We start from the raw sequence: 11,826 nt of genomic DNA on the forward strand, positions 1-11,826 counted from the left end.
CAGAATGTTAAAAGTTAGAGCTGTTTATGAAAATTTTGTGTTTGTTTTTATTTGTGTTTATACTCCAAATGCACCTATAGAAAGGTTATTGTTTTTATTTACTCTTTCCGCAATGTTAAAAGGTTGCTGTACTGAGGATTTTCTGTTTGTGGGTGGTGATTTTAATTGCACTGAACCGCACTTAGACTTTATTTTAAATTCAGTAAGACCTAAAAGTGCATATTAGAATTTTAATACAAGTCTTTTAAATGATACTTTTTTTTTTTTTTTTTTTTATTGACTCGTTTAAATCTTTTTGGAAGGTTTTTAAGGAGACAAAGTCATCTTTTAAATCTTTTCAGTAATGGTGGGACTATGGCAAGGTGCGGATAAACAATTTACACAACAATACACTCGAAATGTCACAAAAGAATTAAATCGCTCTTTAGATTTGCTTGAAAGACAATTTATGGATTTACAGAAGTTGGCTAAAACATCCAATGATAATAATTTTTTAGAAAACCTATTTAAAGAAAAAAGCTGAACTTAAAGAGCTTTTAGAACAGGGGTGCTCAACCCTGGTCCTGGAGATCGACTTTCCTGCAGAGTTCAGCTTTAACCCTGACCAAACACACCTGAACCAGCTAATTAGGATCTCAAGGAGCACTTGATAATTACAGACAGGTGTGTTTGATTAGGGTTGGAACTAAACTCTGCAGGAAAGTCGATCTCCAGGAACAGGGTTGAGCACCCCTGTTTTAGAACATAAGGCACAAGGAGCGTTAGTCTGTGCCCATTTTTTAAGTATTGATCAGATGGATGCAGCTCCTTCCAAGTACTTCTTTAGTCTTAAGAAGAAGAATGGGCAAAAGCATTTAATTCATGCTATGTATGCTGAGGATGGTATATTGTTATCTAATCTGAGACAGATTTGTGAGGCAGCAATCCGGTTTTATCAGTCTCTGTACAAAAGTGAGCTTGAGCTGGAAAATAGAGGAAAATCCTTTTTCCTAGATGGTCTACCAAAAAGAGTCTAATGGTGAACTGGATTGTGGCCTAACTGGATTGTGGCCTAGAGCTCTATAAGGCACTCCAAGATATGGAGTCCGGTAAAGCTCCAGGTGTGGATGGGCTTCCAGTTGGCTTTCCAGTTGAGCTGCCGAAGAGCAGTTATTACTCTTCTTCTGAAAAAAGACCTCACTGAGATCAAGAATTGGAGGCCGGTGCTCACTTCTGTGCAGCGACTATAAATTACTTTCTAAAACTTCTAAAACTTTCTAAAACTCTAAAACGGGCTAATAGATTGACTAACGTAATAGGGCAGGTGATCCATCCAGATCAATCTTATTGTGTACCCAGTAGGTCCATTTTGGACAATATCTCTTTAATCAGAGATATTATACAGGTTTCTAAATTATTTAATATCGATTGTGGTTTGTTGTCACTAGACCAAGAGAAAGCTTTCGATCGAGTTGAACATTCTTATTTATGGAATGTTCTCGAAGCATTTGGTTTTAATGCGATGTTTTCAAACATGATTAAAATTCTTTATAGTGACATTGAGAGTGTAATTAAAATTAATGGTGGCTTATGTGCTCCATTCAAGGTCAGTAGAGGTATCAGACAAGGATGTTCATTGTCCGGAAAGTTGTATTCTCTTGTTATTGAATCTCTTCTCCAAGCAATCCAGAAGAATTTGGATGGCTTTAGGGTACTCACTTTGTGATTTTAATTTGTGTTTATCAGCTTATGCTGATGATCTTATAATAATAATTAATAAACAAAGTGATATAAATGTTTTATCTAAATTGATAGAGGAATTTTGGAAAGTGGTCATCAGCAAAAGTAAACTTGAAAAAAAGTGAGGCCTTTTTATTAGGGGATTGGAATGAAGGGAAACCAATTCTTCCTGAAGGTTTGTGTTGGAATAGGTGGGGTTTGAAGTATCTCTGGGTTTTCTTAGGAGATGATGGTGTTGTACAAAGAAAATGGGACGGATTGTTACAAAAAGTTAAGGGTTGTTTAGACAAATGGAAGTGGATTCTACCCAATCTGTCTTTTAGGGGTAGAACGCTTATTGTAAATCATTTGGTTGCTTCACTTTTATGGCACAGACTGGTTTGTATTGATCCTCCTGTGAAATTGATAACTGAGATTCAAGCTGTTTTTGTTTACTTTTTTTGGGACAAACTTTATTGGATTCCGCAGAGTATTTTATTTTTACCCAAAGAAGAAGGGGGCCAGGGATTGATTCATCTGCAGAGCAGGATTGCAGCATTCCGGCTGCATTTTTTACAAAGACTTCTTGATGGACCAATGAATGTAAGCTGGAGGGTGATCAGTTGTGTGTTGCTTAGGACTGTTGGAAACCTTGGAATGGATAAATTTTTTTTTTTAATGGACCCCAAGTGCCTGGACCTTTCAAAGTTATCGTCATTTTTTTCAGCATCTTTTTAAGATTTGGAGCCTTTTCATATTCAAAGATCTGAAACTTTGCATTCTGTTTTCTGGCTGTTGAATGAACCTTTGATTTTTAAGGCATGATTGGATGTTTCTTCATCCAATTTTTTTACCTGGATTCAGCATGACACTACAAAACTCAGTAGTTTTTGTTTTAAGTCATTTATTGTGCTTAACAGGGCCTTATTTTAAGAATGTAGAAGCTGTTACTGGAAAACTGGGTTTAAGATCTGTTCGTTATGTTACTCATTTTTTGACTAGGTTAAATGAAGTTTTTACGGTCCCTGACAGTGAAGACCCTTTTCCTTGTTTGTTAATTCAACCAAATTTTGAAGAGTGTTCGGGTTGTTTTTTCATCAAAGAAAGTTTACATCTGTTGATTTATTTATTTATTTATTTTCTCATGTGTGGGGAAAGAGTTGTATAAAATGTGTGTGCTCATTCTTAACAAAAAGATACTGGATAAGAGAGTTTATACCCCTTGGCGTTCTGTTTTAAAATTAGGTAATGATGTAAGACCTGAATGGAGAGTACCATTATCAAAAAGAACTGGATATTTGCAGTGGAGAATCCTTCATGGAGCTATTGCAGTGAACTCTTTTGTTTCAGTTTTGAATTCTAAGAATAATTCAGGTTGTCCTTTTTTTTTTTTTTTTTTTTTTTTTCTCAGAAAGAGACTGTTTCATGCCTTCATGCATTGTTTCAGGCTCAAACCTTTGTTTGCAATGGTGCAAGGAATGTGTAACAAGTTTAATGAATGTTTTTATCTTGAAACATTGATTTTTGAGTGTGTAAACTTTCAGTTATTGAAATTTATTCTTGGGCAAGCCAAACTTGCAATCTACATAAGTAGGAAAAGTGAAATAGAGCAAAGGGGCAATGGTGATGTCATTGTTGTTTTTAAGTCTTTAAGTCTAAGGCAATAATTTTGATTGACTTTAGATTTTATAAAATTATAAGTAATGGTGTAGTCATGATGTTTTGTGTACAGTTTTTGATGGGTTTTTAAAGTTTTTGAAATCTCTCTCTCTCTCTCTCTCTCTCTCTCTCTCTCTCTGTGTGTGTGTGTTTACATTTTTATTGAAATAGTTTTCATATAGAAAAATGCATGATGCATATGTTCTTGGCTTTAGAGTAAATGTTTATTTTGAATCTTGTGATTAAAGTATATCTCATATAGAATGCTCATAAGTTTCAAGCATTATTTTTAATACCATGAACAGGAAATAACAATAAAAAATGAAACAAAACAACTAAAAATGAAACTAAATGAAACAAATAACTATATACAATTACATTACACAGGATTAATGTTTTAAAATGTTTAATGTACCTTAATGTAACATTACAACTTGCATACATAAAGTATGGTTTTTCTTGTGAAATTACACTCCAAAACCTTAGATGGTGCTGCTCTGTAATGAACGTAAGCTGCGCCCCTCACTTTCTTCACTTCCTTCACTTTCACTTTCTGGTTTCATGAGTGTGGTTCTGAAACTGCTGTGTTCTGCGGCTGAATAACACCCATAGGGAGACTCCCAGTTTACTTGAACCTTTCGCTGCCTGCAGTAAAAGAAGAACAACAACACTTATGATTCAGAATTTGCATTCATTTCTGAAGGGAAAAAATGGTGATAATGAAGCTTTTTTCAATGTACTCACAGTGGCTTTTTTTTCAACAATGGTGAGCTTTTACAATCTCTGTTCTCTGAAATCGGTGGTGAAAAAACAAACAAACAAACACACACACACACACACACACACACACACAAAACAGAAACTATCGCAAATGAAACACTGCACAGTAATGTCTTTATGCAGTGTAAAATATTTTTTGGGGGATACTAGTCATCTATTCATCAATATTTATGGAGTCTATGAAAATGTTTAACTGAATGTTCAAATATACATGAATATGTTGATTCTGTGTTGTGTGAAATCATTCATGAGACTTACGCATATTTGTCTGAAGAGTAAATGTGTAAATCAATGATGTTCATCTGCTGTTTGCATCTGTGACATTATACATCCAGACACACGTCAGATGGATTTATCTGGTTTTGCATCTGAACTCTTCATATATAGTTTGTTTGTTTCTTCGGGTCTGTGTGGTGTTTATACAAAAAGAGTGTTAGTGTCAACAATGGAGGGGGATTCAGTCACTGTGGTATTTCAGTGGTGTTCGCTTCGCTCAATTCAGTGGAGATCTCGATTTTATCTGTACAGATTTTCAGTGTAATGAAGGAACCGAGAGATTCAGAGACAAACTGAAGCTGGATCATCAGACTTGATCTCTTACCATTAGACTCTGTCTGTGGTCTGGAGTTTATCAACTAGAGATCCTCGGCGGCAGCAGCACCAGTGAAAACATCTTCTTTGTTTCTGTTCATGGTGAGTTATTTATTCAATTATTAAAAGCTGTAAAAAAAAAGAATGTGGGTACAACTTCTGGTGAGGCGGCGGACATAGTATACCAGTGGTATTTGTGTGCTAATTAGCGAAGAGGTTAAGTGTTTTTTAGATCATTGATTACTTTGTAAAGATGCACATCTTTATGAGAGATGCCATTATGTTCTTATATGCACAACATATGCTTTTCAAATTTGTATCCCCACATCATTAGCAAGTTTGAATCGCTAAATCTTGAATGACTGTCAACTAGTGAAATGACATTTGAACCGAGACATCAGAGCTTGTGTTAAAGGGCATGCCAGATGAAGCTTCGATTCGAGGCTTGTTAACGTAGAAATCCCTTTGGTAGAAGTCTCACTTTCTGTCCTGTAATGTGTGCAATTCACTTTGCGTGTCCTAATGTTCGACCCCCAGATCTGACTTTGCTAGTACATTTTCACTGTGACCTATTTAATAATTACATTAAATACCCAGTTGTAGCGTCTGGACCAATCAGATATACATTAATTGTTACATTTAACAAATAGTCTTTAAACCCAACAAGCCAGCTATATGCTGGAGCTCTGGAGACAACCCCCCAAAGCAACTAACACCCCGAAAGGGCTTAGTTGCCAGGACAACAATCTGATAAGAGGTTTTATTGCCCAGAGGAATGCACATTTGCCCATGCTACATTTGCCCATAGGAAAGACACAATGCCTATAGAAATAGACTCTTTCCTATTCATTCACAGACAAACCTTTCTTTGACCTTCCTATCATCTTCTTCACTTCGCTCTCTTCTTCTCCCGATTGCTGCCCGTGTGGAGGAACCCACGGGGAGCCTGAGGTGGCACAGGGCATGCCCGGCGGGCCCGACAGGCCCCAACATACAGAGCTGTGGCTCTCGACCACAAAGAGCCAGACATTTCCACTCAACCCTGGAATTCATCTTCATGACTCGCCTCAGTCAGTCAGTGGTTCTTTTAGAACCTAAGAAGATGAGCTAGAACACTCCAGAACTTCTCTAAGCACACGCCAGGCCTTGCGGCCTTGTCTTTCCATTCCCCAAAGACTACAGGACTTCAGCTGAGTCCCTCTCAGCTCTTGGTTCTTCTTCACTTTTCACATGGGAAGAAACTCCCAGTCACCATCGAGTCAGAACATCTTTGGAGTTAATCACTCTTCAGACCCGGAAGAACGTGATCACAATTCCAAAACCACCACTGCTCCAACCATCAAGACTTTTGCCCAAGACTGCATTCGGACACTTGTTCAACGACCAAGGCAATGCAAGTACAATTAACTAAACAAAACAGAGGTTTAGTATAAGCTGTAGACAGCACTGATGGTTTCACTCAGGTGGCTAACTGACTCTTTATAGACATATCTTTTATATACATTTACCTTTGAGCTAAATTCACTACACAGTCATACAAGTAATATAAAGAATACAAATTATATCAGGTAAATTAAATATATGGCATATATATGCAATTAATATATGTGTACATTATTCTTCTATTACATCATATTGATATTCATACTGACATTTAATGGCACTATTCAATGGGTAAATTAATTTATCAGAGTCAGAAATTCAACAAACAAACACACACAAGGTTAGGCTTTTATTTGTACATATAACATAGATCGATCTATGGAAATTATGGTGAATGCTTCTTCTGAAGGAGCTTCACAGGCTTTTGGCTGCTTTTTTTACTAACCACCAGATCACGCTGTTTTCGGCACTCTCGAAGCTTTGAATCTTTTCCCGAGACAGTCAGAGGAAAGTCTCTGTGCTTCACAAGGTTTCATTTGCCAGTCACTCCTGTCGAGTGTTGAATGAATGAGTGTCCCACTTCTTTACTTTGAACCAGAAGATGCTCCCACTTTTGACGCAAGGCCTCATGGCACGTAGGAAACTTGTGGATAGTTTTAAATGGGGAAAAATGCAACGCTTATTATTATAAGCGTTTTATTATGGTCATAAAACAGGCAGGGTCAGACATTGGCGAAACATGTATGTAACAGCAAAACAAAAGAGAAGTCTGTAAGGCAGACGAGGGTCGATGAACGGCGAACGTAATCCAGGGGGGTAGGCAAAAGGGGTAATCCGATAAGACAGGCTAGAGTCCCAAAGGGCAGGCAGCGTAACAGACAAAATGAGATAACCAGGTGAGAAGTTGAAACTCAGAGAACTAGACAAGAACATTGGTAACTAGGATAAGGCTTTGTATGAATGTTAATACAATACAATACTCGGCGAATAGAGTCCAAGGCTTATATAGAGTCTCTGATTGGATGCAGGTGATCAGCGCAACAGCTGATGGGCAATGTAGTCCAGTGCCATAAGATCAAGTTGAGTTTTTCGAAATGCTGTATGGAAATTACCTAGTGACTAAAATAACTATACTCTAGTTTGGCTTGTTTTGAGTGAGTTTCAAACATGCAGCTAAATTTACACCAATTATGTTACCTAGATAACCTAGTTAATTTATAGAAGCAGCACTTCTGCATTTACCAAGTTAGTGTAATGAGTGTGGCGGGGCCAGTGGAGTTTAATGATAATGAGCGACACCTGCACCACTCAGCGGTCTCGAGACCCACGGAGGAGCTCCGGAAAGATAAAAGAAGGAGTGATGACAGGGGAAGACAAGAGAGGACCAGGCCTAGACTTTATTTGTATTTTGTGTGCAGCAGTTGTCCGTGGCTTAAGTTGTTGAAAATGACCATATCTGAGTCAAGCCCATCAGAAAAGATAACAGTCTTAAACAGTATTGGGCATGTTACTTTTAAAAAAATGATTAGTTATAGCTACTAGTTACTTTATACAAATAATAACTGAGTTAGTATCTGAGTAAATAATAGGTTATAATAAATTATAGTAATACCGCATTTCATTGTCAGTAACGGTAACAACGTTGTAATGGGGGAAACAGTAATTAGTTTGATTACTGAAAAAAAAAACACTGTTAGTAACGCCGTTTATTTATAACATCGTTATTCCCATCACTGGTCTTAAATAACTAAATTGTGGTGAAATGTGTAGTAACTGCACACGGTACTATTTATGTATAACAGCTTTGTTTAAAAGAAATCAGACCAAGCCTGACAGGAATGGAAAAAAAAAGTCATTCAACCACAAGGTTCACACTCACACATACAACACGACATGAATCATAACCTTCCACTAACAAGATTTTTTGTCTGCCCGACAGGTCAAACTACATTGCATTAAAATAACCAAGACATACAGATGAACACACACAGTCTGAATTTGTTTTAATGGTTTAGAGTGTAATTTAATGCAAAATAAGTTATACAGTATAATTGGTAAAGATTTGTATTGCTGTAATGAATATTTATTTACTATATCTCCAGAATGACTGTATGTTCACTTGGATTTTTTTTTTTTTTTATTATTATTATTATTTTTTTTTTTTTGTCCAGAATTAGTGCTTCATGTGCTACATTCTTCTCACCAATCCAAACTGACTTTGAATCTCTGAAGTCTCTGGGTTTCCCAAGTTTTAAGATCATCTAATGCTGATGGGTGCATATGTCACATGGTCTTCCTCTTTAACTTTCTATTAAAAAAAAAAAAAAAAAAAAAAAAAAAGCATTATTTTAAATTTAAATTTCAAGGGCCCATGATCCTCTTTGGTCATGTGTCATGTGACATCCTGAATTCACTGATCCACACAAAAGATCTAGCCTGTTTATGCAAGTAATGTTGTCAGTGTTATGGCATCAATTATTTAAAATGATGAAGAAGTTGGACATTTGAGAGACTAACTTTCATAGATGAGGCTTAAGCCTAGTCCTAGACTAAAATGTAAGTCTGAGCTGTTTTAGCTGAAGGAAACTTGCACTGACTGATCTTAAAACATATCAGTGTCTTTGTTTTGTCTCAAGATGCACACCAGTAATCACCATTTCAATGGCTATATAGCTGGGTTGTTATACTGTGTATAATTTGCGAGTACTGGGAAGCCACATGTTCAAATAGCTTTAAATGCTTGCTTGCATTTCACTTTCACTTTCACTTTGTACTCTGTTTATCAGTAGTTGCCCTACTGATTTTATAAGATAAGATGCTTGTCACTGATGCTCAGGATCTGTTGCACTCCGAAACCTCCGACGTCGTCCTCTCCTTATCATCACGTGACAAGTGAAATATGATGTACTGCAATGTGACCTACTACTTTAGTTACAATGATGAGTATCATACATATTATAGGATATGTCTCAGTGTTTTTTGCATTGATTGATGATCTTATATTTTATAAATATCTGTTATGGTGCTGTTGTGTTTGTGATGTATCGACGGCTTGGAATTATCAGACATTTGCGTCAAAATTGAGTTATTCACATATTCTTATTCTGTGACAACTTATTAACATTATGTCATGTTTCTTTTGTAAGCTGTGTACATTTTTGCATTTTTTTAGGAAACCAAAATGGTTTTATATACAGAAGTCTATGGTAACTTGCCCCAAAGAACGCTGCTGAGATTTAGGTTAAAAACACAATAATACTAATATAATACCATACAAATTATCTCTTTAAAAGACAAACAATAGTGATATGTGTTGCGACATAACCAATATAGTAATCACAGCATCGTTTTTCAGTTTTAATTGTGCCTTGTTTGTAAAAATTAAGTTCATCCCTTCTTTCCTAACTTTGGAATCAGAAGGAAGGCAATGCAAAGACTGTGTTTTCCCAAAACGATACACTGCACAGCATCTTGTTGTCTTCATAGCCATATTTATTGTTTGGTTTCTCTGCACACCTGCATTCAACTCTCTTGTTACATTACATGCTCAAATTGGTGGGCGGGGCTAAACTGCAGAGGCGGTGCTTATCCACACTATTACATCATGAAGTGGCACATTCAACAAGCTGTCGTTTTGGCACACTGGCTGTTTTAGACTAACAAGAAAGTGTTGAGTACTGAAAATTACAGGATGTTTTTATAGCACAATGACCTCTTAGATGTCAAAAGATCAAGGAAATTTTGGTTTCTCTTGTTGTGTGCATGATGTAATGGATACAGAAAAAAGCATCAAAAAAAGACACACTCAAATAAATAAATAAACAAACCATCCTACCATTTTAGATGCATTTTGTTTGTAGAAAGTCGGTTCAGCGTAAGTGATCTCTTCATCATCAGTTTTTATCTTGTCATCATCTGTTTCAATAAAGTTACCAGATGCATTAAACTACAACAGAACTCAATCTTAAGTAAATCTGTTTCTTCGTAATGTATGTTATTAGTGCTGTCAAAGTTTAAGCACTAATGTTATTACTGAATATGTTTAAGGCTGCAATTTGTACAAACAGCATTAACAAATTTCTAACAAATGTTCAATCAGTGTTTGGCAGTAATGCATTACTTTGTAACGCGTTACTAATTTGATTATTTTTTTAATAATGGAGTAATTTAAAGCGTTATAATTTTCAAATGAGTAATTAGAGTATAGTTACAAGCATGCGTTACTGCTGCGTTACATCATTGCAGACAGAATGTGTTTTATCATGTAGATCAGGGGTGGTGAATGTCGGTCCTGGAGAGCTGCAGCCCTGCAGAGTTTTGCTTCAACCTTAATCAAACGCACCTGAACAAACTAATCAAGTTCTGCATGATTACTAGAAAGCTACAGGCAGGTACGTTTTAATTAGGGTTGAAGCTGAACTCTGCAGGGCTGTGGCTCTCCAGGACCGGAGTTTGCCACCCCTGATCTAGATTGTAAAAAGGGTGTTGGCTAGCACACACAACGTTCTGCACCTGAGAACTACTTTAACTGGTAAGCGCCTGTGAGTTGGATACTACCAATGAAAACAGCATGGAGAGAGGAAAGTAAGCGTTCTGTAGCTGGAAATATAATCATTATTTTGAGTTTATTTCTGTCAAAAGAAAGAACATTATTGTGCGTCACATTACGGAACGGCACATTAAAATTTATTGAGAATGTATCGGGTGCGGAGAGCAACGCATCAACTTCTATTGTCTTCACATGAGTTCTGCCCACCTGCACCCACCCGTCAAGTCTTGTCCCATGCCGCTTTCTGTTGCATCGAGTCAAGCGGGAGTGCAGATCTCTAATCCACTGGCACTGGACTCGACGCAACAGAAAGCGGCGTGGGACACAACTTTATGGGCGCGTACAGGTGGGCAAAGACTTGTGTATGGGATGCGATAGCATAAAATGATTTGCGGGACTCCTGCAAAATAGAAATATCTAAACATAAAATATCTAAAACAAACAAAATGCTATTCAAGTATTGCACAAATGTCAACTTAGGCTCATTGGACATAAGTGCCTCTATATACATTTCTACAAACCTGAAAAAACGTACCTATATGTACGAATCACTGCACTTTCAGGTTAAAATGAACGCTAGAGGCAGTAACTTTGATTCCTTTTCACACATAGCATGATTTACAAGCAGAGTTTCGATTAATAAAGCCTAATTTTCAGACGATTACTACTGCTGAATATTATATTATGGTTTTAAAACAATTTTAACATCCTGCACGATATGAAAATTGATACTTTAGAACGTTAGAACGTTGTCGTCACATATACACATGTACAGCTCACGCGATACGGCGTTGCACTTAGGTGATGAAGAGCCCCGGTTCGAACCCATGAAACTACAATTCGACAAAACAGCTCAAATCTGAATGAGGAAATGAAAATAGCACGTCTGCATCACAAAATACATTTTTTAATCAGTTTTGCATTTGTTAACGCTATCGGTTAGGTTTAGGGTTGGGTTTGGTGTAGGGGATATCTCCAATAAGACAGAGCATTAACCTTTAGCGAAACGCCCTGGATATTTGAATTCTGAACAGCTGGAATATGTACCGCAAGCAGCATAATAAAAATACAGCAATACGTGCCTGTACCAACGTAATAAAAACGTGCCAAGGTCACGTATTGAACGTGTGTTTTAGCGCCACTCTCTGGACATTTCATTTGAAACT

General features: G+C 36.9%; 1 long non-coding RNA gene across 1 annotated transcript; it reads left to right on the forward strand.

Moving 5' to 3' along the window:
• The first annotated feature begins 3,928 nt into the window (after positions 1-3,928).
• On the forward strand, positions 3,929-8,451 carry LOC127153320 (uncharacterized). Its single transcript, XR_007825250.1, has 3 exons — positions 3,929-4,123; positions 4,666-4,830; positions 5,585-8,451. It is a non-coding gene; the product is annotated as an uncharacterized LOC127153320 (long non-coding RNA).
• The last annotated feature ends 3,375 nt before the right edge of the window (positions 8,452-11,826 follow it).

Source organism: Labeo rohita, chromosome 22 (assembly GCF_022985175.1).
Source record: "Labeo rohita strain BAU-BD-2019 chromosome 22, IGBB_LRoh.1.0, whole genome shotgun sequence".
NCBI lineage: Eukaryota > Metazoa > Chordata > Actinopteri > Cypriniformes > Cyprinidae > Labeo > Labeo rohita.